At 36.1% G+C, this 24,714-nt stretch overlaps 1 long non-coding RNA gene and 1 pseudogene across 1 annotated transcript; one reads left to right on the forward strand and one right to left on the reverse strand.

The window, feature by feature from the left end:
• The first annotated feature begins 14,198 nt into the window (after positions 1–14,198).
• On the forward strand, positions 14,199–15,559 carry LOC145816141 (uncharacterized). The gene is made up of 2 exons (XR_014358562.1): positions 14,199–14,359; positions 15,290–15,559. It is a non-coding gene; the product is annotated as an uncharacterized LOC145816141 (long non-coding RNA).
• Positions 15,560–15,745: 186 nt separating this feature from the next.
• LOC145816063 (cytokinin dehydrogenase 6-like) lies at positions 15,746–18,130 on the reverse strand (annotated as a pseudogene).
• Between the last annotated feature and the right edge of the window lie 6,584 nt (positions 18,131–24,714).

A 24,714-nucleotide genomic window follows, 5' to 3' on the forward strand; every position in this document is an offset into this window, starting at 1 on the left:
GGGGCATAAGAAGTGCCAAGCTAACTCTTCTCTCACTCTTGCTGCTGTATCTTCCTAAGAGGCAGCCCTTGCCAGCTCCCCTCTTGTTTTGATACCCACCTTGAAAGATTGGTCGCTCACTAGCACTGACACTGAGATGGGTGATACTGAAGTGGTCATTGCTGTAGTCCGCAACTTCATCCTTCTTGCAGATGATGCTCGGCTAAGAGATCAATCTGATGTGGCCATCTTTTCCCAAGCCTTGCACTTTTCTTTGGTGGTAAGTATTCTTCTCTTTTTTCCTTTTTTTCTTGGACACATATTTGCCATTTTTGTTGACCTCTTATCCTTACAGGGCCTTTATTCTGCTCATGAGGAGTTGCGCCGCCATGACAGGCTTGTTTGAGCTACTAACAAACTCAAGTCCTTTAAAGAGAAGCAAGATGAAAGGGTGTAAGAGCTAGAGCTTAGGTTGGCGGCTTCAGATGGTAAAGTAGTAGAGACAGAGAAAAAGCTTCAGACAATGGATATTGTGCTGAAGTCTTCGGTAAAAGAGATAACCACCTTGAAAGAAAAAAGCAGCAGCTTTTCACTGCCCTAGACGCATCCAAGGTAGGTCACAATGTTGCCATGAAGGCTACGAAGGAGGAGGGATACAATGAGGCCATAACCAATTATGAGGAGCAGTTCATCAAATTAGAGAACATTTCCTTTGAAGATGAATATAGGGCTGCTCTTCATGTTGCTAATGTTCCAGAGGGGTCCGAACTGATGAAGATCATTCCCTACCCTTGACCTGAGGCCATGGAGAAGCCAAATGAGGAAGCTATTAGTAGAGCTAACAAAGAAGACCCTCCTGCTACAAATTGAGAAACTTTGTTTTTTTTTTTTTTTTTTTTTGTTGTTGTTGTTGTTTTTTTAGTATGTAATCTTAAGGATTTATATTATTTATTTATTTTTTGTATGAACGTTGTTTTATGGATTCTTAAATGTGAATTTTTTTTATCATCCCACTTTTTGTTTATTTATTTATATATATATTCTTTCTTTCTTCTTCTTCTTCTTCTTTTTTTTTTTTTTTTTTTAAATGTGTATATGGTGGAAAAATCATTATAGGATTATTTCTTGTTTTAAGCAAGAGATCGGTAGCACCCTTGTCAACATACTGTCCATAGGGAAGATTTTTCATAAAAAACAATCGTAAGTTTGCTCCTTACTCTAAGTAAGAGATCGACAGCATCCATGCCGATGTACTATTCATAGGAAACTATCATAAATTTGTTTCTTGCATTAAGCAAGAGGTCGACAACATCCCTGCCGATGTACTATCCCTTAGATAGGTTCTTCATAGGAAACCATCGTAGGTTTGTTCCTTACTCTAACCAAGAGATCGGAAATATCCAGGTCGACATACTATCCCCTGGATAGGTTTTTCATAAAAAATAATAGTAGGTTTGTTCCTTCTCCTAGGAAAGAGATCGGCAGCATCCGTGCCGACGTACTATCCATTGGATAAGTTTTTCATAGAAAACCATCGTAGGTTTGTTCCTTGCTCTATGCAAGAGATCGGCAACATCCCTGTTGATGTACTATCTCTTGGATGGATTTTTCATAGAAAACCATCGTAGGTTTGTTCTTTGCTCTATGTAAGAGATCGGCAACATCCTTGCCGATATACTATCCCTTGGATAGGTTTTTTATTTTTATTTTTATATTTATTATAGAAAATCATCGTAGGTTTGTTCCTTGCTCTAAGTAAGAGATCGGTAGCATCCCTGCCGGTGTACTATCCCTTGGATAGGTTTTTCTTAGAAAACCATCGTAGGTTTATTCCTTAATTTAAGCAAGAGATCGACAATCTATTTGCCAATGTACTGTCTCTAGGACAGGTTTTTGTCTGCCAGCTGCAACATTAGGTTTAGGGTTTTGGGGCTTTGGCTTTAATGTGCTTATGTCAGGTGGACACGTGTCATCCATTCCAAATTCTCATCAGTGTTTTGCATTAAATGCGATGGTACATTCTTCAAGCGAAGCGATGTACACGTCTGAGTGGTGCGCCATTTCCCCTTCTCTTACACAGATATGAGTTGAAATCATTAATTCGATATTTGCAATCTCATTAGACAGCATTTCCCGCCAAGACATCCTTAGGCATTGACACCTGTGCTCTGGTGATTTTTAGCTTCATCTTTACAAAAGATTTATTTAAGCATCTTGTTCATCATTCTCCATTTGTAAGTTTTTCTATTCTTCAAATATTTGCTTTGTGACAATGGGCAAACACACCTATCTTGTTAGTTCTTTTGAGGGATTAGAACACTTTTGAGCGACTTGTGGCATTCTTGCCAATGTTGCTATCAAAGCTCCTTGTCCCAGTGATAATTTCTTATTTCCTTCATACGATAGAGTTCCATGGTTGGTTTCAGCCATAGTAGATGACGGGGTTAGGTTTCTTCATCATCATTGCTTGTGCAAGATTCTTTTTCATTACAAAGTTCCCCCCTTTTTTCTTAACATAATTTTTTTTTCAAAATCGTGAATGGGATGCTTTCTTTGAACAACCTGTTAAACATCGACTTAGGCTTGAGGGAGCTCCAATATTGCTACATTCTTTACTAGTCCTCAACTGGGGCATTCTTTCTAGCGTCTAAGAGCCGAGATCAGGATCGATCTCTTGTTTGGGTACTTCTCAAGTCTTTCTCAGTAGATGCGAAAGATGTCATTATGGTTTTAGGGAGTTGGGAATTTGCTTCCTTTGACTTTGCACATGGTGATGCCACCGTGCCCCGAATGTTAGGTGCAGGTGATTTTTCTGGTATTGAATTACTTGTCGGTCTTTTTACTATTTTGTCTTACGCTTTCTAACTGTAATTCTCCTCTGCCCTTTCTTTCTCTTTTTTTGTTTTCTTTTTTTTTTTTGTTTTTTTTTTTTTGTTTTTTTTTGGTTTTAGCTCATCAGCAAGTGAATACTGATCGCCACGATGAAGCGTTGGGTATTAATCTTCAAGCTCTTCAAACTATTTAGAGATTCAGAAGAGCTTACTCCCAATCAATTGAAGTATTGATCAACCAATACCTTCCTTGGATTGCTCTTATTATAACTCCTCCTCCTCCTGCCTTTGTTGTTGCTGTTAAGGCGGTCGAAACACCTTAGGAGCAAGAACCACTATTGCCGTTGCTATTGGCTGAGTCTGACCAAATTAAGAGTACTGAACAAGTTTAGGAGGACGTACTAATTTCTGTTGAATTGTTGGACTCTTTTGCATCAGCTATGACGAGACGCTGTCGTGTCACAAGGTAGTCCAACTTACCGCCAGTGGTGATCCGAGAGGTGGACAGAAGTGGAGCCTGTAGGTCGGCAAAACATTCGACTAAGGAAGTGCTTACACCTACAAGCAACCGTTGTCTCACGTCAAGCCAAAATCAAGCGAATGCCTCGTTCAAAGGTCCTGTTGAGTATATCTTCTAGTTAATGATAGGGAACCGTTCGTTGAATGAACATGCCTCTGTCTTTTTGGAGATGGGTGTGGCCATGGCTCAAGGCATGCGCATCTTGGAAGACATTCGTCAATTGGATATCTTTGACGAGGAATCCATGACATGGTGAATGTAATTTGTTCTATCTACTATCGATATACCTCCTTTTGTGATATATGTAGACTTGATATCGCGATATTCCAGGCAAGCAACATGTTTATGGAGGCTGGTGTTCGTGTGACTTGGGAAAGAAATTGCCAAGCGGAGGAGAACAAACAGATCGGAGTAGATCTTGCCCGAGAAGAAGAGAGAGTTGTTGTAGCAGAATCCAGATAATTTACGGTTGAGGAGAACGTTCAAACTGTAACCTAACAACTTGATCAGCTTAGAGATGAACTTGACGCGCTCAAGGCCACCTTGGAGGAAGTTAGAGCTCAGCTGCCTATCTCGATCAGATGAACAAAATGGAGAACTTTTTCTTTAGAAATGGGTGGTGATGAGGTAGGTAGGAGTGGCCGAATCCTTCTTCTTACTTAATCAAGTCCCTCTTCCTAATCCTAACATTCCTATTCTAGCCGAGCTGGAGGATCTGTGACCTTCAACATTTGCAAACTCCTTTTTATTTTTATTTTTATTTTTTAAACATTGAGCTCCTGATCTTAGTTTTTGTGGGTAGCCATGTTTTTGCTTTTTACAATGTGAAGAAGCTTACAATCAATAGAAAAGTGGTTTTTTCAAATGAACAGTGTCCTTAAACCTTGTATTTATTATGCATTTGTATCTAAGCATTATTACATCACAATTACAATGCTAGTGGTAGAAATTTTTTTAAGTGTAGTGAATTCCATGGCCTTGGTAGAACATTCCCACATAGATCGGCAAGCTCGTATGCCCCTTTTTCAACTATGTTGGTGATCTGGTTTGGTTCATTCTAGTTCGGCCCAAGTTTTTCGTCAGCCTCCTTGTGATTGGTTGGTAAAACTTTCTTTAGAACTAGATCACCAATCCCATATCCCCTTTGTTGAACTCTTTTATTGTACGCCCGAGCAATCTCTTGCCGGTACTATGCAAGGTAAATGGAAGCTCGCTCATTTTTTTCTTCAGATAGATCTTGTAACGCCCTGGAGAAATATTTCTTAATTCCCCTGATACCTTAATACAATCAATCCTTTATACACGCATACAGATAGCAAATATTAACAATAATACAATTCACTAACTCTTCTTTTAAATTGAACTATCTCAAAAAAAAGACAAGATTGTTAAATTACATTCATATGCAAAATAAATTTCTAATTCCTCCATACAAATAGTCGATACAAAATAATCCAAGCTAACTCATAAAAACATCAATAGAAGAGCATCCATGCTCTCATCCAACTTCATTTCATATATCCATCCTTTTGGGGGTGCCTCAACATCATTTCCTGAAATTTGTTAGCTTTGGGGTGAGCAAAAGCTCAGTAGGCAATGCATTTAACAAGTTATATAATTAACTGAAACACACATGATCATGCAATGCAGGTATGATGAAGTTTGAATGTTTAATTATAAATATTTATTTAAATACAAATGAAATATGCAATGCATGACATTGTTCAACATTTTTCAAAGTAACCATGGGTAGTAAATATACTATGACATCCTAAGTGAGAGCCGCAATCAAAACAGTTATACATATATTTATAGTTTTGTATACTGAAAATAGTCCCACATTTTTCGGCTCTAGGAACGGCGGGGCGATGGGCACTGAAAAATATTTTGACCTTCCACATTTGCCGACTCCATAAATGGCAGGGACTGGACGCCCAAAATCATCTGTTTTTCCACATTTGCGGGCTCCAAAAACGGCGGGCTTGTGGACACTCAAAAACATTTTCCCACATTCGTTCGGCGATATGCGCAGATAGGGCAATTGGGCACCTTGACTTCTCGTGCGGGTACCGATTACAATACACAACTCAAAACCAACTCGACTCACTACCCGGACTCATAGACTATTTACCCCCTTTTAATTTTCAACTTTTGGCGCCAAGGTAATACTAAAAGAAATAAATAATGCATATGATGCATGAGTTTATAAATAATTCATTTTTCCTTTCCATTCACAACAATTTTGCAACTTTACATGTCCAAATTAGTGGATTTAACACCAAAACTTCATCCTTTCAAAACTAAGTAATTACACTCAATTTCATGTTTTTGAAAACAATTAAGCAAAACCCCTTCTTATAAAAATTTGGAAAACTAGGGTTTAAGAAAAATTGGGGTTTTTTTTTCCTTCTGTATGAAATTGAGGCAATTACTCATCATAAACAATGATAATCATCCATAATAAGCAAAATTTTTCTCATAATCATGAAACATTTTCAACATATACCCAAATATTCATTCACACGACCATATCCTCACAATACACACACACACACACACACACATATGTAACTACTCACTACATGTATATCTAATGAAATCATCACATATGTATCCCAAATCAAAAATATAACAAGTTAAAGACATCCTTACCTCAAGATTGGAAGCAAAGAAATTAGATCAAGAGCATTCTTTCGAAAATTCAAAATCTAATCAGTTGAAAATGTTGATCTTCTCTTGTTCTTCATCTTTGATGCAAGATCCATGGTGGATTGTTAGAAAAAATGGATGAAATCAAAGTTTTGAGGGCTAGGTTTTCGGACATGAAAGAGAGGGAGAGAAGAGATGAAGAAAGAATAAAGTTTTTGGGCCAAAAAGTCACTTTATAATGTCTGTTAGCGACATGGTCGCTCGAGCGAAGAAAGCTTGGCTTGAGCGTAGAAAAGAAGCTCCCAAAATCTCTAAAATTAGCGCAGTTCGCTCGAGCGAAGAAAATCTCGCTCGAGCGAGCCTGTTTCCAACATAGAAACTCGAAATTCAAACGAGCATAACTCCCTCTTCCGAACTCCGTTTTAGGTCGTTCTTGTGTCCAAATCGAAGCCCCGGAAATAAGCTTTCCAATGGTTCTAGCCTCACATCCAAATTCAAAGAATGGAAATAGAAAAGGACAAAAGAGTGAAGGTTGGTCAAATACAAAAACTCAAATTTTGGGCTTTTGATCTAATCTTGCCTAAATTCCTTGTTACGACTTCACTCAAGGTTCCAAACATCACCCAAGTGTCCTCTATTATAATATTTAAGGTTCACTTGCCAACCCATCAATACCAAGAGTCCCACAACCATACAAATTTAAGGTGACGAACATCAATTTACACCAATCCGATACGTATTAGAATCCGAGTCATTACAATCGCCTCATCTTAGGAAATTTCGTTCCCAAAATTCGTCTGATTTATAAAACTAAGCCAACTCCCCCCTTAGTACAACATGAGCCTCGGAACTTCATGGCCACTTCCTCACCGAAACACTCCATCGCTTTTAAGAATTCAACTCTTTCACTAATTCTTTTTCACAGAAAATGTTACAACTAACACCCAAAGTCTATTAGACCCTCAGAAATTAGAGCTGTAAACACAACAAGGACTCCTCAAACAATAGTAACACTACCTTCCATAATTTGACTCAAGCAGTAGTCACAAACGATTCAACCCAAGTGGCTTAATCACCATTGTGACAATCCGCTCCATCTTACCAAACGAACATGCATGTATGGAACAACTTAATCACAATAGACTTAGAATACGGTTCCCGCACCTAGGGTCATCCATAATTCTTAACACCACCATTTCTCAAATAATAAATTTTCTCCAATTAACAAATTCACTTAAGAAGATGCATACAGATGCCTCTAGCAACTCACAAGGAATTAACTACGGTTTTCAAGGTTCACTGCAAAAATACAACTGTCCCCCACAATATCCCTCAAACACGGTCATCCCACTAATCAATCTTTGTTCATCCATTGCAAGTACCTTAACATACTACATTGACAAACAACCTCAATTGTCACACCAACACACCATGATGTTTAGAAACAAAGCAGACAATTTAACGCAAAATACCGAAAAGACTAAATCAAGTCACCAAACATAACAGAGCCACAAACCAACCCCATAAAGAATCAAATTGATTTAACCTACAAAATGTCCAATGAACTAACAACAAAATGTGCCAATCTACACTCCGTAACCTATGCCCAACTTCTGTTACCAATATTAGAACAACAGATACTAAACACCATCCACAACTAAACCTTTAGATCCAAATCCTTATTGTACACATCCACCATGTGTTCGCTAGACTCAACTCGAGCATCAACAATTAAAAGAGAATTTAAACCTTTAACCATGGCCAAATTTCTCAAAAGAATACCCTGAAGAACACTTGAACTACATCCACCATTGGTGACAACTCACCACGAATAACCCCTTTCGTCTTTTAATGTAATATTCCATCTAAGACTAAATGATCACTCTGAAATTTTGAGTAAGAAGGACAACCTTCCTTCAAAAACACAAGCTAGCCATGCACCTTGTAATTGATAACCATAATGCAATAGTCAAAACCATACGTATACCAAAACAATATTAATTCAAATACCCAAAATGAGATGAATTCAAACAACCAACAATCTAGGAATTTCATCCCTCAAGAACCACAACTCAATTTTCAAAACATCTTTATTGCTGTCAAAGTATCCACACGTCACCATGAAACTCCACAAGCCTCCTAAACGCCAAAGGTTCGTTCAAAGATAATCTAGAGTACTATAACACATATGATGGAATACAACTACGCTAGACATACTACTGAGAAATTCTAAACCACAACCTCCATTATCTAACTAAGATAGTTTCCATTATGATCACCCACCAACTCCTTTTCACACAACAATTAATAAGCTTGCCACCAAAAACTACCAACAACCTACACAATCTATCAACATCAACTCAACTCGTTTTGCTCTGACATGGTGTTCGCTAAAAACTTCCAATAATGTGTTCTCAGTCCACTTAAGGCTCTTTCATAACTAGGTATACAACCAAACCATACTTTTGCACTCCATGTCTACAAGCTAACTCACATCAACACCTATTCTTTAAACCCAACACACCATGGAACTTATCCCAAAATTAGCATACAACACTACATTAGTACTACGGTGATTCACAATGCCCAACCTATGCTTAACAATAACCTACTGGCACCATCCATATAGTACTAAAGAATGATACAATCCCTTAGACCAACTAACAGATCCTATCTCCTATCAAGTAAGCACCTCACCAATTTATTTTATTTCATTTATTATTTATTTATTTTTAAGATATTGGTCACTACATTGACCTTCCCAATTAACAACAACTTGAAACTCTAATCATCCACTACTGCTGTTCACCACCTTTCCTCAAATATCACGCCTCCCAGAAACTTCACCTCGTGAGTCCAAAACCCACACTTCCCAAACTTAACTACTCATGAAGAGTTCTAAACAGTTCAAATACTACCAAACCGTTTACATGTTTTTATAAAGAAAAGACAACTCAACTAAAGCCAAAGAAAGTAATCACAACAATCTAGAGTTTATGAAAGATCTTGTCAACTCAAGACAAAAGGTCATCCTAACGCATACTCAGCTCTTATAATTACTTCCAAAACTTCCCTGAACTCTATCTTATCATCTCACTACCACCCAATTCAAACTATACCTATGAAATGAACCCCTGTTACAAACTATCATACCACCAAATTCTAACCAGACAAGGGATCAACATTCTGGGTCTATAACCCTCATTGCATTGATACAAGGACACTCCTATTTCAATTGCAAAATCAACCATATTTCCAATACAAGCAACAAACGATGAACCACATCAATACACACCCGTATACTACCAATTCAAAACGAGGACCTACGACTAAGGGCAACCACAAAATGAAACTAACTACCCTTTGAAGTCCAGGAATAAATTTCCACAAAATGAAACTCAAGTCACTGACACGCTAACTACATTTGTACTTCCTAAACACCAACACCGCTAACTCCCAATATCTTACTAAGGACTCTCGAAAGGTGCATTAATGGCACCGGCTCATCTAACCCACTTCTTAGTATGATAATGACAACACTATAATCAACACAGACCCATTAACAACCTAAAATCTCCTCTATGCTTACAGTATGACGGAAAAACTAAGTCAAAAGCTTACGCTCCCTAAAAAAATTAAGATAACTCTTACTCGAGGAAATCTCCGCATTTGCACCCCAACTAATGCCTAACTTAACCTCACAGATGAGATACAACACTAAAGTTTATCTTTACCTTAATATTAGAAACTATGTCATCACAAACACTTCTATACCCAATCAAAATACTTACTTACACCTTTAACCATTACAAAACTTTTAGCTCACAATCAAAAGCAGCTATAGAAGAATTAACATCAATGATTTCTCAAACCACTAGGTACAAATTTTATGAGGACACACTAATTTGACTTTACCAATCACTCCAACACACTTTAGTCACACGTTCTATTGAACCATAATAACCTCCCAAGTTAACTCCAAAAACTTTTTCTAAGAACATTTATTATGCCCTCACGACCTCCGATATAACAACTACACCACTCAATAGGCAATACTCTTTTCTAATCAAGCACACCAATAGTCAAGCAAGAAGACCAATTACTCATGCACTACATCACAACTTCTAGAGAGCAATCAATCCTAGCACTCTTTATCTTAAACGTTAATAACAAATCACCAATCCTTAAGTCACTATCTCCACCACTAGAGATTCAACACCATTATTACAACCTCTATCACTTACTATCCACAGTCTAATTTACCTCGAAACTCTACATTTAGCTCACTTTCTAAAACAAATTCTCTACTAGATTCCAAATTAGCCAAATTCTCAATCAATTAGTCTCTATTCACCCATCACAATCCCCACCGTGCCATAACCACTTACTTCCAAGACCTCCCTTCTAACCTCTTTTCAAAAATTTCAATGTGAGTCTATGAAATAGTTTAAGTTTTCATAATCAAAAACCATTCACCACACAATAAGAAAAACTCTACCATCATAGGGTCACATTTGTTTCTCTTTGAACATACAAAATTGATAAACTAAGGTTCCATACCAACCTCATAATTGCATCTTTACATAATCCCAAGATGACATATCATACCAATAAATGTGGTGCCAAAGATTCAAGTCCCAAGAGTTTTTCCCCATTTGGGGTGCCAAAGATTTAAGTCCTAAGAGTTTTTCCCCATTTGGGGTCACTCACATCCTTAGATCCCATAGGAAATTAGAGATAAGGTCTAACCCACACTTAAATATTCTACACGAGATCTCACACGCCATACACGAGTTACACATATGCCTATACATGTATCTACTTCTATATAAGACAAACCACACAAGCACATAAGCACATAGAGCACATATGGATAATTCTCCAAAGATACCAACCCGTTCCATGGCATTCAAGAACCTCCAAGTGGAAAAAGCATTGATCAGATGCCTTTCCAAAAGGGTTTTGATGATTGTAATGATCATCACTAGTCATATCCTAGAAGCTTGATCCTATACCCACATAGCCACATAACACACAAAGCATGCAAAGCACACAAGCGCCCCATCTTAGTCTAGTAAATCTATTATGACAAACGTCACTTTCCACAAGTCTAAGGTATTCAAACCTATTGCTCTGATATCAATCTGTAATGCCCTGGAGAAATACCTCTTAATTCTCGTGATACCTTAATACAATCAATCCTTTATGCATGTATACAGATAGCAAATATTAACAATAATACAATCCACTAACTCCTCTTTTAAATTGAATTATCTAAAAAAAAAGACATCATTGTTAAATTACATTCATATACAAAATAGTTTTGTATACTGAAAATAGTCCCACATTTGCCAGCTCTAGAAATGGCGGGGCGATGGGCAGCCAAAAACATTTTGACCTTCCACATTTGCCGGCTCCATAAATGGTGGGGAGTGGACACCCAAAATCATCTATTTTTTCACATTTGTCGGCTCCAAAAACGACGGGCTCGTGGACACTCAAAAACATTTTTCCGCATTCGTCTGGCAATACGCGCAGACAGGGCAATTGGGCACTGTAGACTGCCCGAACTCCGCTTCGCGCGCGAGGGCACGAACCGTTGTTCTAGCTACTACAGTTCGGACTCCTGTCACGGTTCTGAATCTAATCTCACAAAGTGCAATGTAAGACTGATAAATCACCAAAGAGTCCAAATCCGGCAAATCGTTTTGGAAAATCGATTTTAATCAAAAAGTGCCGAACATGGACTGCTTTGCCAGATTTTAGAGTCGCCACCTAAATATTTTGTTTTTGGGAAATTTAGGAAACCCTGACTCGTGCCTAAGGCCATGTGTCCGTCATTACCAAAGTTGCCTCGGCTCGGGAACTTGGGTACGAGAGAGGAAGGTCCTGAAATAAGCACCCCCGCTCGCCTGATCAAAGATCGGCCTCTACTAACATGATATGTTGTTTTTGAAAACACATGTGTTCTTATTCCAGTTTATTAGCTAGCTTTACTATGTGATGCGCACAGCATACAAGTATAGACTAGATCACCTGAATTGGAACAAAACAATTCGATGTTTGTTTTTGAAAATGGTTTGAAGTTGTTACTCGCAAGTAGGCTAAGACGCAGATTCGCCACCCTCAAGTGGGCTTAGAAAACAACATGATTTTGCCACTCTCAAGTGGGCTTAAAACACACATTTCCATGAATTGTTCCAATTCAAGCAATGAAGCCTTCATCCACTGGCATTCATGCAGTTATAGTAGTTAAGCAAATAGCCTCATGGCAAGCATGTTATCATGGCAGCCACTTACAAACATGCAAGGATGCTAAAGCATAAACACTTACAGTGTACTCCGAGCCAAAACAGAAGCTAGTTAGTAATCATGCATGATCCTAGTTATGTCAACAATGCCTAATGCAACACTTGCAAAAATGCAACTAAGATAGGCTCGGCTATTCTAAGATGTCATGTGAATGCAACACTTGATAACATGCTTTGAAACACGTATTCAAGAAAGTGTATTAAAATACAATGCAGTTTGAATGATGCGCCAAGCCCGGTGCATGCAAGATAGATGCATGATGCACGCATGCAAGTATAAGGATGCTAATTGAAATATGCCCTAAACTAAACATCGAAAGCTGATAAGTAAAAGGGAGAAAGAAATGGGGTTGGAAGACATGTATCACACACACGCATACTTATTACAAAATTGTGCCCTCTCGACGGAGGGTCCGAATGAATAAGGTAAGCTAGCTAAGCTAAGCTAATTAATTGCAAACCGAATTAAAACTCACTACAACAAAAGTAACCTATGGTGACGAAAACTAGTGAAGAAAATAAGATTCGTCACTAAATAAAAATAATTCGTGAGGAATTTATAAATTTTGTCACATATAATAAAAAAATGAAAATGATAGGTGACAAAATTTATTTTCGTCAATAAATACTTCATTTTAAGTGAGGAAAAATTAAGTTTCGTCACCAAAAAATTTCCCGCTACTTTTTTTTTGTGGCGCCAAAATTTTGGGACTTTTGGTGAGAAAAAAATTTGTCACTAATTATAAAATTATTTGTGAGGAATATATTTTCGTCACCAAAACGTTTTAATATTTTTGATATCTTTTGGTGAGGAAATAATTTTGTCACCAATTTTGGTGGGAAATTTTTGATATCTTGAGCGGTAATTAAAAAAAACATAGGGTATTAATTTTTTTTACCCCTTTTCTGTTTATCATCTCTATCTCTCTCTCTCTCTCAAAATAGGGTATTAATTTGTCTTACCTCTTGCTCCTCCACCACGCCGATCGCCATTGTCGACTCCGTTAGCCTTGCCGATCGTCGCCGCCACTAGTAGCCTTGCCGGTAACCGCCACATCTTCTTCGCTCGGTGATTTAGTACGTGATTTCTCTTTACTCTTTTTTTGGTGTCTCTTTCTCTTATTCTCTGTATTGGTATGGTGACGAAAATTAGTGAAGAAAACAAATTTCGTCACTAAATAAGAATAATACATGAGGAATTATAAATTTTGTCATGTATAATAAAAATATAAAAATAATAGGTGAGGAAGTTTATTTTCGTCAATAAATACTTACTTTTGGGTGAGAAAAAAAATAAGTTTCGCCACCAAATATTTTTGAGATCTTTTGGTGAGAAAATAATGTTGTCACCAATTTTGGTAGAAAAATTTTAATGTATTGAGCAGCAATAAAAAAAAAAAAGAAAACATCAGTGCGTTTGGTTTTAATTTTCTAAAAACGGTGTGTTTTGTTTTTCGTATTTTTTAGTTTTTAGTTAATATTTTTTAAATTTTAAGTAATTTTTTTACTTTTTTAGATACACCTTATTTAGATGTATCTAAATAGTTAAATATTTGTGAAAAAATATTTTAAAAAATTAATAAATACACAAAAATATGAAAAATGTAATGAATTTTCATATATTTTTTTATATTTTTTGATATTTAGTGTATTTTTGAAATATTTTTTTTCACATATATTATACTTTTTAAGTATATTTATATTAAGTGTGTCTAAAAATTTTTAAAAAAAACTTAAAATATTAAAAAAATTCATGAAAAATATTAAAATATGAAAAATAAATAAATAAAATTTTCTGAAAACTAATTTTTAAAAACTGGAACAAACAAGTTAATTTTTTTTTAATCCTTTTCTGTTTGCCATCTCTCTCTCTCTCTCTCTCTCTCTCAAAATAGGGTATTAATTTTTTTGCCCTTTCTCTGTTTATCAATTCTCACTCTCTCTCTCTCAAAACACACAGGTAATACCTCTCCGCCATAGCTCTTTCCCTTGCTACTCCACCTTCAACGACTACACTACCGTCGGTCCTTCCTGTATAAATAGGGCTCCATTTTCTGCATCAAACACAGGTTCTTTTTTCTCTATTTTTTCCTTGTAATGCATCGATTTAATTGAGTTGTTTAAAAAATTTTATGGGTTTCAATCTGCACATTTTTTTTAGCTTATAATCTGGCTTTATTGTTGATTTGGTAATAAATTTGGAATTGTTTTCTTTATTGAGCGATTTAAAAGCTTTGATTTATCATTTGGGTTTTCAAGTTTATATGTATTTTTTGGGTTTTTCTTGGTAGTTAATTGTTAGCCATCAATGTTCTGCTTAGGGATTAGATTTATAAAATAGGGATTCAATTCTGGTGATTTGTGCTTTGTTTCCTCATATTGAACAAAGATTTGGGGGAAAAAAATTATAGAATAAAAAAATTTGCTATTTTATTTGAACAGAAATTTCTTAAATGTATTTGGGTTTACTTTATTTTTTAGTTAAGAAAGTGAAAGACATTGATCTTGTGAGTACAATGAAACGAAAATGAAAGAAAATGATGAAGATTTGAGGAAGAAAACCAAGAGAGAGTGAGAGAGAGAGAGAGAGTTGAATTTTTCTTTGGTTTCATTCTGTTCTTTGAAGAAGAAGACAGATTTTATCCTGTGTGGGTGTGTTTTTTATACAACTTAGTTAATTATTCAGTGTGGTTGTGTCCTAGGATGATTGTTACATCTTAGTGAATTAGTTATTTAGTGTGGTTGGGTCTAAAATTATTTATTACATCCTAATTGATTTGAGACAATTAGATGATTAATTTTAGATCAGAAATTATCTTTTTGTTTGTATACTGAAATTGATTTTGCAAGTTGTACCTGGTGGAGAGTTAGTGCCTTGGTTGTTAGCATTCTTTGTAGTTTTTATTGTTTTATGGTGTTAGTGTTGTCACAAACAATGTTCCGAGATACATTTTTGTTGTAGCTGAAAATCTCTGGAACTATTCATTGATGATCCCCAGGGTGTGGACTCTGCTGCTTCTCATAGGGTGTGGGGTATTTTGGTATGTTTTATTGAAGTTGGTTTATTGGTTTGTACTATATATATATATATATATATTTTTTTTTTTCTATTTTTGGAAGTAGATGAACTTGTTTGGAGAGCTGTAGGGCTATGACAATTATATTTAAACTGTTGGCATAAAGATTTGTAATTATTATTTACATCTACTTACATCCAGAAGATAACCTCGATTGCATAGCTGGAAGCTTGAAGGTATTTTGTTTTTGGGCCTCTTTCTATAGATGTGTTGCCTTCACTTTATTCTTTCTAAAGAACATGTGCTTATATAAAACATATGTATATATACATGTATTATTTCTAGATTTTATGGCCAGGATAGTTGATTAGCCTATAAATCTAATTGTTCAATGTTTTTTTTCTTTCTAATAGAATGTTGCCAAGATAGTTTATTACCCTATAAATCTAATTGGCCAGGATAGTTTATTACTCTATAACCTCCATTGCTTGTATCTGTTAGAATGTTGCCAAAAACTTCTTCAGCAAAATTGTGTATTTTGCTTCTAGGGACGAAAAGATTGAGCCATGGGTGTGGAACTTCCCACAAGCCTTTTGATCTCGGACACATGAACTCTATCCAAGAATTCTACATATGAAACTTCTAATACGAAAAGTGTTGATGAGATATAGCTTAGTTGGGATAAGTTCTCAATTTCCTGCACCAAGCAAGCAAGCAGGTATTAGAGCCATTGGGTTTATTTGCTTCTTTACTAACTATAATGGAGGATTGGTGGGTCATGACATGCCTCAACTGGTATATTATATCATTTTTTTCTAGGTTGATGTTTTTGGCCAATTCAAGACAGTAAATTGTTCTTCCATCTGATTGAAATTGGTTGGCTTGAACTGGGTCTTGCGGATTGAATGATGATCTCCAATTATTCAGGAGACCTGTCTTGTTTATTATCACAAATCCTTCAATGTAATCGAACGTGTTCTTTGCAGCTATCAAATGCTTCTGGTCTCTGATGAATGTGGAGAAGTCTGAGTACAAAACTCTTATCCATTTTACCTGTTCGGAATGGCATGGTGTTATGAAACTGGTAAATTCTACGATACTGGAGCTTATTTTGAAGTTTACAAATATATGTGTGTTTTTACCATTTTTGGTGCTGGTTCTAGAGAAATTCTTGCTCGTGTGATTATGCCAAACTGGCCAAGTCCTCATTTTGAAGTTTACAAATATATGTGTGTTTTTACCATTTTTGGGCTGGTTCTAGAGAAATTCTTGCTCGTGTGATTATACCAAACTGGCCAAGTCCTCCAAGGACACCATGAAAGAGGTTTGCATTCTGCTTCTCTGAACAATTTACTACCTCCCCTTTTCCTACACAATTTCAGTAAATTTTGAATGCAAATACAAATTCTAAGAATGTGATGAACTGCTGTTCAGTGACCAATGGTTATGTATCTTTTATGAAAACAAGGTCTGATTCTTGGACAATATGATGAGGAAAACTGGAAACTTCCTAGTCCAGTTTTTAATGAATGGAAAACAGGTGGAACAAAGTTAAAGTTGAAGTTGTTGTATGGTTTTTCCATCTTAATCTTACATGTGTCGTATGTTGATCTAGTTCTCAAATTGCGTAATGAGCCTGTTTGGTGCAGTATTTTTTATGGTTAATTATTCCAAGATCCCCTAGACTATTAGTGAATATCATCTTAACCCTCATCATCTATGAACTCTTACATATTGACCTCTTAACTATAAAAATCGTTCAATTGCACCCTTCTAAAAGGTGGTCTAGAGGGGGTGAAAGTGATACATTTTATAGTTGAAGGGATCAAAATGTACATGTTCATAGATGAGGGGTAAGCTGATTTCTCCAAATAGTTGAGGAGATCTTAGTGTAATTGTCCCTATTTGTTTATATTAAAGGTTGATAATCAATAAGCAGAAGTTAAAAACATCATTTCCTCAACTTTTTGATAGATTGCACCAGGCATAGTGGCACAGATTCCCAAAATTAAAAGAGTTAATAAATTGCACCAAGCAGGGCCATGCAATCTATGAACATGCGATGCTGTCCTGTTACAAATTTATTTATTTATTTATTTTTTGGGTACAAACCTGTAACTGCTTCCAACTGGTGGACATTACTGATCTGAAGACCATGACGGAATGCCTGCCCACTAATCCCTGCATTTGACAAAGTACCACCAACTATGAGATGTAGGTAATCTGTCCAAGACTTCGGTGCTAACCCATGTTTCAGGCTTTCATGCAGGATATTAATCCACAATTTGCCACCATAGACATCTACATAAGGATGTTTTCCAATGTAAACCTGCATTTCCATTCCACTGAATGATTCCATGTTGATCACGACTCCTCTGTGAGCTTGTGTCTGGCCCTGTATTTCCATTCCACTGTGAGTTTTCTTAATTTGTTTAATTATTTTTCCATAACTCATTGAATTCAGCCAAAATTCCTCACCTTCTTTGTGGTGTATTTTGATTTCTTTTTCCTGATCATATTTTGTGGTTTTTGAATCGAAGAGGAAAGAGAGAGAGGTGGGGAATTCCTACTAAGTTTTTCACCTTTTTCTACTCGAAATCTGCTAAAATTGTTTGATGTAGTTATTAAAATTTTTGTAAGCAAGATGCTTGTTTAGTGGTTGAGTTCTTATTTATTCTTCTACCTAGTTTAAAATGTTAAATAAAATATTTTTCATATTAACTATTTGCTTATGAGCTTCAGGTTGAACAATTGGAGCTAGAGGTTGCTGAGCTTCGACATGCCCTTGCTGATAAGCAAGAACAAGAAAATGTCATGCTTCAGGTTTTGCATTGCTTTATGTTTGACAATTAAATATGTAAAAAATTGGTTCTTGTTCTCTCTTATGTGATAAAGATTTCTAACAATATATTGATTATGACTTATCTGATAGGTTTTGATGAGGGTAGAGCAAGAACAAAGGGTAACAGAAGATGCTCACAGATTTGCTGAGCAAGATGCAGCAGCTCAGAGATATGCTGCTCAAGTGCTTCAGGTTTTACTTTTTGATTTAAACTTATTTTTTTAGTACTGCTTTACTATAATGTTGAATGCTTGTGTTAATAAGAAACAGCTTCCTGTCTGTCAGATTTTCTGTCTTATGCATAGCTGTGGTCACCTTTTTTTGGAGTGTGCTTGATGCCTGTAGTGCATGAGCTATATTGGTTTTTAAAGTATGGTATTTAGAGGACATTTCACGCGGATGCATAAACAGATTTGGCAGTCTAGTTGTTGCATTACCATTTAACTAGTGTAGTTCTTGCAAACTCTCACTCTTTCTTTGATTTTTAATTTTGATTTTTTTGAGCACCCATTGCATATCATTAAGTGTGATATATTGCTTCTTTAATAAAAAGTTGTTTATTTTGCAGAAATTTGTTTAGATGGTGAGCAATGGAATGACGGGTTGTTAGCTACAATAAGAGAGCGGGTATTTTTCTATTGAAGGCTTTTGATGTGACTGGATTTTCCTGTTTGTTGTTTTTCTCCTTTGAGCATAGATTAGATGATTGAAATGGTTGATGACCGATAACCTACATATTCCTTAAATTGGTTAAATTACATCTTATTAAATCAAAAAATTTCTCCTCCCCATCTTCCTCGTATGCTGCTTCTTGGTTAAAAGTACTCTTATCTGTTCCATATTTACATTTTCTTGCTTCATTAAAATTATTGTGGTTGCTCTGGAATTTATATCAGGTTCACATGGAGGTTGAAAGAAAAGCAATGCAGGGGGATGCAAACATTCTGCCAGGTCTTCATTTTCATGAAAAAATTACATATAAAGTTGGAACTAAGGTATCTATTACACTAGTAGATTTGGCTAAAAGATTTCCTTATTCATCAACATTTGTATCACATTTTCCAGAGGATCTATTTATATTTGTTCAGCAAAATACTGAGGTTGATAAATATGAGGAGTAAACAATTGCTACTTGCAGCTTGAATAAAACTTTACATGTGACATTGACCCCTTTGTGCATCATGAGGATTATTTGAGGTGAGGGTAATAGGAGATCTTTCCGTGGAAGCGAGAAGTGTATGTATAGCCTGAGGAGTGCCATAGCCTGGATCAAATTTTGGATTTTGTTGATACAACCCATGCAAATTAGAGATATCATGCAAATCACAAGGTAAACAAAGCAAGTAAGCAAGCACAAGAATCTAGTTAGTCTTTGTCTTTTAAAAAAATAAAAAACTAAAATTATAGGATGCAAAATACAAGAAACTAGATTGTCATGGATCTTATCTTCCCATTGGCATCTGAGCATTGAACATTTTTTTTTTTGTGTATGTGGAAGATAGATCATATTAATAGAAATCACTTAGTATACCTACTATGGTCTAGTTCTATTTCATATTAGTAGAAATCACTTAGCATATACTTATTGCACATTGGTCTGTTGATGTCCTTCTGGACATTGTAGTTATTTAAGTTGATGTCAATTGGGTCCTTCTGGACATTTTGGTTATTTAAGTTGATGTCAATACCTCCAAATGGACAATAGAGTGTTGGATTATTGAATGCATATACTTATTGCACATTGTTTTGTTGTCATGGGGAACATTAGATCACAACATATGTTAAATGTTAACCGTTGACTTGTAGACTCTGACCGAAGAAAACCTAACTTGATTTTTGTTTAATTCTTCAAAAAACATAGTTCAAGGTCAACAATAAAGTGTTAGATGGGACTTTTTCCTTTTGTTTTTCTTCCCATTCTTCCCTTTCTTGTCCCATGGTCTGTCTCATATCATTCCTCTCCCTTCTCTCATATGACACCTACACAGCTTCTCTTGTCGTGAGGGATTAATTTATTTACAGCGATTTTTTTTCTCAGTACTAATTTAAGTAGTCTATTGTTAATTGTTAGTAATTGCTTTTGTTCCTAACATAAAGTTTGGCTATAGTGATTGATCAATACAAATCATTGGTTTAATGATTTCATTAATAACATCTTAATTATTCTCAGCTTAGCTGTCTTAAAAAATGGCAATGTCTCTCCTCAGTCTCGTACTCAACTATATAGCATTTTTCCCTAAATTTTCTACCCCATTTTCATTTTCATTGTTTTTCTTTTCTTGGAGTTTTCACAGTTCAGAACATAAAAGGTGATTCGTTGCCTTTAGAACTTGTGTTTAGAACTTTCTGTTTTTAGGTTGTTAGAGGGAGATGAGTTTAAAATTTTACTTCCTTGTGAGGGAGAGAAAGATGAGAGGGTGAAATGTGCTTGTCCACTAGGTGTTAGGGTTGGGTTTGGCAATGCATGGTGGTGTCCTGGTGGACTATGTCTTGCTAAGTCACCCAACCTTGGTGTTTGGAGAAGTGGATACTGGGTTTTGTTTTAGAGGTGGTTGATAGCCATGGTGGCCCATGAGGCTATTGGTTGGTGGTGGCATGTGAAATATAGGAGGAAGTGAGAAGGGGAATGGCAAGTGGGTCCGCTGCTATAGAAAGGAGGAGAAGGGAGAGGGAATGAAGAAGAAAAGAATAGAAAAAGGCAAATTGAAAAAGGGGCAAAAGTATCATTATATATATTTCTTAACACACGCTCAATTTAGTGTGTGTTAACGCATGGTTAACTAAACCATAATTTGCAACATTTGCACTTTACTGCAAATTTCAAGAGGGTTATGTGTATATTTTTAAACATGAAGGAGGTAAAGTGTTTTTGGACAAAACCATATAAAATATAATTAACCCAAACTGTTTGGAGGTCTAATTGTGTTTTTATTTCAATATCTATTCGTGTGTATTTGTTTTTGTTTTTATGTTTGCTTGCATGTGTGTTTTGACCTTTTACCTCGTTGAAGTTAAAAATAAAATAGGAACATATTTAGATTTAAATGAAAATGGTAACTCCTATAAAAACTATGGATTGATTAGTTTGTGAACACGTCATGTGATTCTCTTTGGTTCTTGTTGGCATTAGTTCTAGTGATACATGGTATTCTTGCAATCTTTTGTCATCTTCTGTTATCTGTGTTGCTTATCATTAAGGATCACTTCAGCTTTTTGAAGTTTTGGATTGTTATATGCATTTCTATTAAATTGGTTTATAAAATAAAATTATTTAAATATGATTTTAGATGTAATTAATAATATATTAATGTCTTTCTTATTTATTTTGTTTGCAGATTGGTTTTTGATGACGTTTGGAAGTATATTTGCAAATCAAGATCAAGTGTTGAATTATTTATTTATTTCCTGAACTGATACTTAGTTGTAGTTGCAAATTAAGATTGAGTGTTGATTTTTTTTTTTTTTTGTGGACTCCATGTTAGTTCATTTTGGGATTTGCTTTGATGATTTTTTTGTTATACATAATGGATTATTATTAAAGTTGTTTGATGGATACATTTTGATTTATAATATAATAGTTTAGTGAATTCTTGTGTGGAGTGGTGTATAATAGCTAGTGGATTTCTTAGTACAATTAAAAGGTTATTGCGATATGAGCAGGGATATTTGTGAAATAATAATTTAAATTGAATATAAAATATGGAACAAGTTTAGTGACAAATTTTTTCGTCATTTGTACTTGTTATTATGACAAAGTGATTATTCGTCACTAATAAAAAAATTTTGTGACAAAATTTACGACATTTTATAAATGAAAGTTTTTATTTATTTTGTTGTATGGTGACTAAAAATTTCGTCACGTATATATATATTTGTGACGAAATATATACTTCATCACCCATGTATGACTTTTGAAGATGAAAAATTTCGTCACCTTTACATCTTATTATGACGAAATTATTTCCTCATCAATGATCAACATGCGTGACAAATTTGTTCGTCAACTAAAGTTATAAATATGGTACTGACCAACTATTTGGTGGCGAAAATGAAAATTTTTGGCGACAAAATATTTTTTTATTGGTGACAAAAAATTATGACTTTTGAATACGAAAAATTTTGTCACCTTCACATCTTATTGTGACGAAATTATTTCCTCATCAATGATCAACATGCGTGAAAAATTTATTCGTCAACTAAAGTCATAAATATGATACTGAATAACTATTTGGTGACGAAAATGAGAATTTTTGGCGACAAAATGTTGTTTTATTGGTGACAAAAAATTTCATCACTGAAGTAATTTCATTGGTGACGAAATTATTTTTCGTCATAGTGGTTTTTAGTGACAAACATTCAATGACGAAACCGGTGACGAAAATATTTCCTCACAAATATCTATAGTGACGAAATTAGCTCTTTGGAGACAAAAAAATTTCATCATTCAAGACCCAACTTGTTGTAGTGACTAGCTATACTAAGCTAATTATAATATTACAAAGATGAAATCAATTAGCTAAATACATTAACTAATTAATCAGCAAATTAACTAACTACACAAAGCAATTAAAACAGCCTCGAGGGGAGGGGTGTATGCATGCTCGGTCGGCTTCACTTGGAAATCCATTACCGTGCCTCGTGATGCCTCTGTTTGCACACTTCTGGACTTCTGAAAATTGTGCCAACTTCCAAGGTACTTCTGACTCTCCTTATGAACATTCTGATGGATGATCGGCCAAGAGAAATGGCCATCGGCCAGAGTTTATGGCTATCGGCCAATTTTGATAGCCGATCGGCAGACTTGGTAGCCGGTCGGCAGCTTTGATGGCTAGTCGGCCACTGCTTCCTGCAAACTCTCCCTTTGCTGCAACAGAGCACTAACAGAGGCATGACAGTGTATTTGCAAGAAAATGTGTGTGCAACCACACTCCTTATCATGTCTAAAGCTCAAAGGAGTGCAGTGCCCAGCTCTCGAGCCATCAATCACGCATCTCAATGCATGATGGCCAAAGAGGCCGAGTTGCACAAATCAATGTCAATGAATGCACACAAATACCACATAAGACTCGATGAACCTCCACCTTATCATACATGATCAAAGGTCTCGGTGACTAAGAAATGAGGCACGTTTCATTACTTTGAGTATGAAACGTGCGACATTCCTCGTGTTTGGATTGACATCCAACCCAAACACAATGCAACACACAACATGCCAACACAATGCAATGCAACAACATACAAACAACAATGCAATGCAACAACATGCAAACAACATGAACATGGCAAGGGCTATGTAATGCAATAGTCAATGGACCAAACCAACCACAAACAAGCCTCATGCATGCCAAGACAATGGCCAAAACATGCTGAAAATGAAGGCATGAAAAGCAAGATAATGCATGCTTATGCACATTGGTTCACAAACAAGACATGAAGGCATAACTCTCAAACACATTGAAGGAGTGGAAAATGTGAGAGTATGGCAATGAAATATGCTCTGCAATCATGCAAAGAATGATGCCAAATTATGCGCATAACACAAGCATAGCATGCTAGGAGGCTCAAAGCTTAAGGCTAGCAAAAGGACTTGCACCATAGCCATATCAATCAAGCCCCAAAGGGTCAAGATGACTCAAAACAGTCCCAAGGTAGGTCAAAACCAGACCAAAAACATGCTTGAACATAGCCAACATATGCTAGAATTAGAGGCATGAAACATGGAGCATACAAGGCCAATGAGGAGGATTACACTACACCTACCAAAACCAAGCATGAGATGACTTCACCAACAAAAATCAGAGCTGTAACATGGAAAAATAAGACCAAATGCACATTGAGATGGTGGCCCAAAAGCTTAGGCATGATGGCATACATATTGGCTCATGTTTAAGGCATAAAGCACAACTTTCCAAAAGCATTGAAAGAGTGACACATGTGAGTGTATGACCACACTACACACATTGAAATCACATACCAAATGATGCTAAATCATGCAAATAGCCCAAGCAATGCATGCTAGTGACTTGGAAACTCAAAGCTAGTGAACAAGATTGCACTAAGGCTATACAAAGCAAGGCATGCATGACCAAAATAACTTCAAAGAGAGCTTAAGCATGGCAAAACATGAGTAAAAGCTTCTTGGAGTGGAGCCAAAAGCATGCTAGAATGATGGTCCAAAGCGTGATACATGTTAAGGCTATAAAGAGGATTGCACTACAAGCACTAGAAGCATGCAAGAGGTGACCAAGACAGCCAAGAATAGAGTCATGGAAGGTCTAAGAAGTCACAAAAAAATGCTCAAATAAAGCCTCAAGAAGATAGAAATGCATGCTCCTTTGGTGAGCCATCAACACAAGCCAACAAGAGTAGAGGAGAGGGGACAACCCCCACCCATTTGGGACCTCAAAACCACATTTCCACCACTAAAATTCCCCTGGAATTCAGTGGTAGGAAGGCCAAAAGGAGATGGCCTCAAATTCCTAAAGAGATGGCACAAAACAAAGCCAAACAAGGCACAAAAGGGGGTAGACCACCCCCAACACCAAAGAGGCCTTAAACAAACACT

The sequence above is a fragment of the Camellia sinensis genome, unplaced genomic scaffold, assembly GCF_055761805.1.
Source record: "Camellia sinensis isolate YWXY unplaced genomic scaffold, ASM5576180v1 Unanchor3, whole genome shotgun sequence".
Lineage (NCBI taxonomy): Eukaryota > Viridiplantae > Streptophyta > Magnoliopsida > Ericales > Theaceae > Camellia > Camellia sinensis.